We start from the raw sequence: 5,858 nt of genomic DNA, 5'->3' as shown, positions 1-5,858 counted from the left end.
TCCCACTACATCATGTCATCTTGCTTAATGTGTTACTCTGTTCTTCATGAACTTAATACTCTAGATGCAGGCAGGAGTCAGTCGATGTGTGGAGTAATAGTAGTAGATTCAGAATCGTTTCGGTCTACTTGTCACAGACGTGATGCCTATATACATGATCATGCCTAGATAATCTCATAACTATGCGCTTTTCTATCAATTTCTCGATAGTAATTTGTTCACCCACCGTAATACTTATGCTATCTTGAGAGAAGCCACTTGTGAAACCTAGCCCCCGACTCTATCTTTTATCATATAAGTTTTCCATCTACTTTTATTTGCATCTTTACTTTTCCATCTACATCATAAAAATACCAAAAATATTTATCTTATCTTATTATCTCAATCAGATCTCACTTTCGCAAGTGGCCGTGAAGGGATTGACAACCCCTTTATTGCGTTGGTTGCGAGGTTCTTGTTTATTTGTGTAGGTGCGTGGGACTTCTGAGGAGCCTCCTACTAGATTGATACCTTGGTTCTCAAAAAGTGAGGAAAATACTTACGCTACTTTGCTGCATCACCCTTTCCTCTTCAAGGAAAACCAACGCAAGCTCAAGACGTAGCAAGAAGGATTTCTAGCGCCGTTGCCGGGTAGGTCTTCTCTCAAGTCAAGACATACCAAGTACCCATCACAAACTCATTGTTGGAAATATGCCATAGAGGCAATAATAAAAGGATTATTATTATATTTCCTTGTTCATGATAATTGTCTTTTATTCATGCTATAATTGTATTATCCGGAAATCGTAATACATGTGTGAATACATAGACCACAACATGTCCCTAGTGAGCCTCTAGTTGACTAGCTCGTTAATCAACAGACGGTCATGGTTTCCTGACTATGGACATTGGATGTCATAGATAACGAGATCACATCATTAGGAGAATGATGTGATGGACAAGACCCTATCCTAAGCATAGCACAAGATCGTGTAGTTCGTTCGCTAGAGCTTTTCTAATGTCAAGTATCTTTTCCTTAGACCATGAGACCGTGTAACTCCCGGATACCGTAGGAGTGCTTTGGGTGTACCAAACGTCACAACATGACTGGGTTACTATAAAGGTATACTACGGGTATCTCCGAAAGTGTCTGTTGGGTTGACACGGACCGAGACTGGGATTTGTCACTCCGTACGACGGAGAGGTATCTCTGGGCCCACTCGGTAATGCATCATCATAATGAGCACAAAGTGACCAAGTGTCTGGTCACGGCATCATGCATTATGTTACGAGTAAAGTGACTTGCCGGTAACGAGATTGAACGAGGTATTGGGATACCGACTATCGAATCTCGGGCAAGTAACATACCCATTGACAAAGGGAATTGTATACGGGGTTGCTTGAATCCTCGACATCGTGGTTCATCCGATGAGATCATCGAGGAGCATGTGGGCGCCAACATGGGTATCCAGATCCCGTTGTTGGTTATTGACCGGAGAGCCGTCTCGGTCATGTCTACGTGTCTCCCGAACCCGTAGGGTCTACACACTTAAGGTTCGGTGACACTAGGGTTGTAGAGATATTAGTATGCAACAAACCGAAAGTTGTTCGGAGTCCCGGATGAGATCCCGGACGTCACGAGGAGTTCCGGAATGGTCTGGAGGTAAAGAATTATACATGGGAAGTCGAGTTTCGGCCATCTGGAAAGTTTCGGGTGTCACCAGTATTGTACCGGGACCACCGAAAGGGTCCCGGGGGTCCACCGGGTGGGGCCACCTATCCCGGAGGGCCCCGTGGGCTAAAGTGGGGAGGGAAACCAGCCCCTGGTGGGATGGTGCGCCCCCCCTTGGCCCCCCTGTGCCTAGGGTTGGAAACCCTAGGGTGGGGGGCGCCTCCACTTGCCTTGGGGGGCAAACCACCCCCTTGGCCGCCTCCCCCCCTTGGAGATTCAATCTCCTAGGGCCAGCGCCACCCCGGGGACCCTATATAAAGAGGGGGGAGGGAGGGCAGCCGCACCCTTGCACTTGGCGCCTCCCTTCCCCCTTGCTACACCTCTCTCTCCCGCAGACGCTTGGCGAAGCACTGCCGGGATCCCTGCTCCATCCACCACCACGCCGTCGTGCTACTGGATCTTCATCAACCTCTCCTTCCCCCTTGGTGGATCAAGAAGGAGGAGACATCACGCTGACCGTACGTGTGTTGAACGCGGAGGTGCCGTCCGTTCGGCGCTAGGATCTCCGGTGATTTGGATCACGACGAGTATGACTCCCTCAACCTCGTTCTCTTGAACGCTTCCGCTCGCGATCTACAAGGGTATGTAGATGCACTCCCCTCTCTCGTTGCTAGATGAACTCATAGATTGCTGTTGGTGAACGTAGGAATTTTTTTTATTTTATGCAACGTTCCCCAACAGTGGCATCATGAGCTAGGTCTATGCGTAGTTCTCTTTGCACGAGTAGAACCCAAATCTGTTGTGGGCGTAGATGTTGTCAACTTTCTTGCCACTACTAGTCTTATTTTGCTTCAGCGATATTGTGGGATGAAACGGCCCGGACCGACCTTACACGTACGCTTACGTGAGACAGGTTCCACCGACTGACATGCACTAGTTGCATAAGGTGGCTAGCGGGTGTCTGTCTCTCCCACTTGTGTTGGAGCGGATTCGATGAAAAGGGTCCTTATGAAGGGTAAATATAAGTTGACAAATCATGTTGTGCCTTTTTCGTAGGTAAGAAAACGTTCTTGCTATAACCCTATTGCAGCCACGTAAAAGATGCAACAACAATTAGAGGACGTCTAACTTGTGTTTGCAGCAATTGTTTTGTGATGTGATATGGCCAAAAGTTGTGATGAAGGATGAATGATATATTGTGATGTATGAGATCATGTTCTTGTAATAGGAATCACGACTTGCATGTCGATGAGTATGACAACCGGCAGGAGCCATAGGAGTTGTCTTAATTATTGTATGACCTGCGTGTCAATGATTTAACGCCATGTAATTACTTTACTTTACTGCTAAACCGTTAGCTATAGTAGTAGAAGTAATAGTTGGCGAGCAACTTCATGGAGACACGATGATGGAGATCATGGTGTCATGCCGGTGACGAAGATGATCATGGAGCCCCGAAGATGGAGATCAAAGGAGCTATATGATATTGGCCATATCATGTCACTACTATTTGATTGCATGTGATGTTTATCATGTTTTTGCATCTTGTTTACTTAGAACGACGGTAGTAAATAAGATGATCCCTCATAATAATTTCAAGAAAGTTTCCCTCCTAACTGTGCGCCGTTGCGACAGTTCGTTGTTTCGAAGCACCACGTGATGATCGGGTGTGATAGATTCTAACGTTCACATACAACGGGTGTAAGACAGATTTACACATGCAAAACACTTAGGCTAACTTGACGAGCCTAGCATGTACAGACATGGCCTCGAAACACAAGAGACCGAAAGGTCGAACATGAGTCGTATGAAAGATACGATCAACATGGAGATGTTCACAGATGATGACTAGTCCGTCTCACGTGATGATCGGACACGGCCTAGTCGACTCGGATCATGTAACACTTAGATGACTAGAGGGATGTCTAATCTGAGTGGGAGTTCATTAAATAATTTGATTAGATGAACTTAATTATCATGAACTTAGTCTAAAATCTTTGCAAAAAATTCTTGTAGATCAAATGGCCAACGCTCATGTCAACATGAACTTCAAGGCGTTCCTAGAGAAAACCAAGCTGAAAGATGATGGCAGCAACTATACGTACTAGGTCCGGAACCTGAGGATCGTCCTCATAGCTGCCAAGAAAACATATGTCCTAGAAGCACCGCTAGGTGGCCCACCTGCTCTCCCAGTACTGCAAGATGATTTGAACGTTTGGCAGACACGTGCTAATGATTACTCCCTCGTTCAGTGTGGCATGCTTTACAGCTTAGAACCGGGGCTCCAAAAGCGTTTTGAGCAACACGGAGCATATGAGATGTTCGAGGAGCTGAAAATGGTTTTCCAAGATCATGCCCGGGTCGAGAGATATGAAGTCTCCGACAAGTTCTATAGTTATAAGATGGAGGAAAATAGTTCTGTCAGTGAGCACATACTCAAAATGTCTGGGTTACACAACCGCCTGTCCCAGCTGGACATTAACCTCCCGGACGAGGCCGTCATTGACAGAATCCTTCAGTCCCTCCCACCAAGCTACAAGAGCTTTGTGATGAACTACAATATACAGGGGATGGTGAAAACTATTCCTGAAGTATTTTCAATGCTGAAGTCAGCAGAGGTAGAAATCAGAAAGGAACATCAAGTGTTGATGGTCAATAAAACCACCAAGTTCAAGAAAGGCAAGGGTAAGAAGAACTTTAAGAAGGACGGCAAGGATGTTGCCGCGCCCGGTAAACCAGTTGCCGGGAAGAAGTCAAAGAGTGGAGCCAAGCCTGAAACTGAGTGGTTTTATTGCAAAGGGAAGGGTCACTGGAAGCGGAACTGCCCCAAATACTTAGCGGACAAGAAGGCCGGCAACAATGTATATGTGATATACATGTAATTGATGTGTACCTTACCAGTGCTCGTAGTAGCTCCTGGGTATTTGATACTGGTGCCGTTGCTCATATTTGTAACTCAAAGCAGGAGCTGCGGAATAAGCGGAGACTGGCGAAGGACGAGGTGACGATGCGCGTTGGGAATGGTTCCAAGGTCGATGTGATCGCCGTCGGCACGCTACCTCTGCATTTACCTACGGGATTAGTTTTAAACATTAATAATTGTTATTTAGTGCCATGTTTGAGCATGAACATTGTATCTGGATCTCGTTTAATACGAGATGGCTATTCATTTAAATCCGAGAATAATGGTTGTTCTATTTATATGAGACATATGTTTTATGGTCATGCCCCGATGGTCAATGGTTTATTCTTAATGAATCTCGAACGTAATGTTACACATATTCATAGTGTGAATAACAAAAGATGTAAAGTTGATAACGATAGTCCCACATACTTGTGGCACTGCCGCCTTGGTCACATTAGTGTCAAGCGCATGAAGAAGCTCCATGCTGATGGACTTTTAGAGTCTCTCGATTATAATCATTTGACACATGCGAACCATGCCTCATGGGCAAAATCACCAAGACTCCGTTCTTCAGAACAATGGAGGGAGCAACCAACTTATTAGAAATCATACATACCGATGTGTGCGGTCCAATGAGCGTTGAGGCTCGCGGAGGATATCGTTATGTTCGCACTCTCAGTGATGACTTGAGTAGATATGGGTATGTCTACTTGATGAAACACAAGTCTGAGACCTTTGAAAAGTTCAAGGAATTTCAAAATGAGGTAGAGAATCAACGTGACCGAAAGATAAAGTTCTTACGATCAGATCGTGGAGGAGAATATTTAAGTCATGAATTTGGTACGCACTTAAGGAAATGTGGAATCGTTTCACAACTCACGCCAGCTGGAACACCTCAGCGTAACGGTGTGTCTGAACATCGTAATCGCACTCTATTGGATATGGTGCGATCTATGATGTCTCTTACCGATTTACCGCTATCATTTTGGGGATACACTCTAGAGACAGCTACATTCACTTTAAATAGGGCTCCGTCTAAATCCGTTGAGACGACACCGTATGAATTATGGTTTCGGAAGAAACCTAAGCTGACGTTTCTAAAAGTTTGGGGATGCGATGCTTATGTCAAGAAACTTCAACCTGAAAAGCTCGAACCCAAGTCGGAAAAATGCGTCTTCATAGGATACCGTAAGGAAACCATTGGGTATAACTTCTACTTAAGATCCGAGGGAACGATCTTTGTTGCCAAGAACGGATCCTTTCTGGAAAAAGAGTTTCTCTCGAAAGGAGTAAGTAGGAGGA

The sequence above is a fragment of the Triticum dicoccoides genome, chromosome 7B (genome assembly GCF_002162155.2).
Source record: "Triticum dicoccoides isolate Atlit2015 ecotype Zavitan chromosome 7B, WEW_v2.0, whole genome shotgun sequence".
In the NCBI taxonomy this organism is placed as follows: Eukaryota; Viridiplantae; Streptophyta; class Magnoliopsida; order Poales; family Poaceae; genus Triticum; species Triticum dicoccoides.
This window is presented reverse-complemented; position numbering follows the sequence as displayed.